This window comes from Rattus norvegicus, chromosome 15 (genome assembly GCF_036323735.1).
Source record: "Rattus norvegicus strain BN/NHsdMcwi chromosome 15, GRCr8, whole genome shotgun sequence".
Classification (NCBI taxonomy): domain Eukaryota; kingdom Metazoa; phylum Chordata; class Mammalia; order Rodentia; family Muridae; genus Rattus; species Rattus norvegicus.
The window spans coordinates 70,479,408-70,481,223 of NC_086033.1; the positions used below are offsets into that span (position 1 = coordinate 70,479,408).

At 43.0% G+C, this 1,816-nt stretch overlaps 1 pseudogene; it reads right to left on the reverse strand.

Moving 5' to 3' along the window:
* Window positions 1-334: 334 nt before the first annotated feature.
* On the reverse strand, window positions 335-1,550 carry Tubal-ps1 (tubulin, alpha like, pseudogene 1; annotated as a pseudogene).
* Between the last annotated feature and the right edge of the window lie 266 nt (window positions 1,551-1,816).

Here is a 1,816-nt window from a genome sequence, read left to right on the forward strand (position 1 = left end):
CTTTGCAGATCTAAATCAAGCATTTCCACTGCCTTTCTCTAAGTGTCCTTACTTCAGAGCATTCTCTGCTGTTAATACTATTTCCCTGCTTGTTCACCTGCCTATGATGTTCCTGCAAAATGGTCATGCATTGTTTTTAACAAGGAAAATAAAATCTCTTATTTTTCTTAAAACTTACTTTAAGACATCATGGGAAAATCTTACAGCCACACACAGAAGAGACAGACATGATTGCAGAATGAAAATAACATAAAAGAAATATTGATGCCTGTCAGATAGTGTTGAAGCTGATATTCTGAGATTTTTATGTGTTACAAGGGCTGAATGGAACAGATTAATATTCCTCTCCTTTACTCTCTCCTTCAACAGAATCCACACCAATCTCCTGCTAATTCCTCTCTAGGGCAGCCATGGCCTCATGGCCCCCAGAGATATCCCTTTCTTCCATACTTTCATCCATATACCAGTGCACAGAGTCATACATCAGGTCAAATTTATGGTCTAGGTAACCTTAGACCTCAGCAATGGCTTTGGTCTAGCCAGATCTCCACCAGGTACCACAATTGTAGGCTAGTAACTCATGCCAACCTTTAAGCCAGAGGCACACCAGTCCACACACTTAATGCTTTGTTTGGTCTTGATGATGACAATAACAGCATTGGTATCTTTGGGAACCCATCACCACAGTATAATAGGCAGCAAGCCATGCACTTAACATTGATGAAAGTTACATTTCACCTTCTGGTGAGCTGGCTCAAAGCAGACATTGATAGTGTCTGCTACAGAAAAGCTCCATATGCAGGCTTTCTCAGCAGAGAAGGCAGGGGCAGAGCAAGTGAATGCAAGGGTATAGCCCAGGTTGGTCAGGAATTAGGTCAAATCCACATTCAGGGTTCCATCAAATCTGAGAGAAGCAATGATGAGGGACACAATCTGGCTAACAAGTAAGTTGGGTGTTCAATATTGAGGTTTCTATGGTCGGTGTCATAAACAGCCTCATTGCCTACCATGAAGGCAAAATCAGAGTGCTCCAGGATGGTTTGGATGCTAAGGATGAAGTTGTACAACTCAAGGAAAACAGTGGAAAACCTAGCATCAGGGGGCCTGAGGAATTCTAGAGATCCAGCTTGGACCTCTTCCCATAATCAACAGAAAGCCATTGCATCAGTTGAAAGGTGAACCCAGAGGCAATTCCCCTACAACAGCTCTGCAAAACTAAGGCATCCTGAAGATCTGTTTACTAGCTTGGGCGTTGGGTCCAAGACAAGGTCAATGATCTCCCTGCTAATGGTGTATTGGCCATGGTCATAGTTATGGGCAGCTGATAAGCTACTCAGGTAAAAGAGCAGGCAGTAGGTACCAAAGCAAATTGTGTCCATAATTGTAGATTCCAGATATAACAACACTGCCCTGGGGCCATGCTTGTCAGCTCCTATTTTACCAAAGAAGTTGTTGAAGGAATTATCTTCTCTCTGGAAGATTTCGTCTTGTTGCATGACATCCAACCTGAAGGCAACCTGAAGGCAGCCTAAAGGACTCCAAGCAGGCATTGCTAATCTGGACATCAGCCTTGTCAACATGGATAGAGAGGCATTCATACTTGATAGCTACAGATTCATAGAAAAGATTGGAAGAAGCTGACACTGGGTCCAGTTACCAGCTGTGACAAGCCAAGAGTCAAGTTATTGGTTGGTTACTCCCACAAGATTTATGCCACCACTACCCTAGCATAGTCTGCAGAAAGGATAGAATGTAGAACAAAGGTTGTGATTGGCTTGGTGCTTACTTTTCTCTTTTGCTGGCTTAAATAGTACCT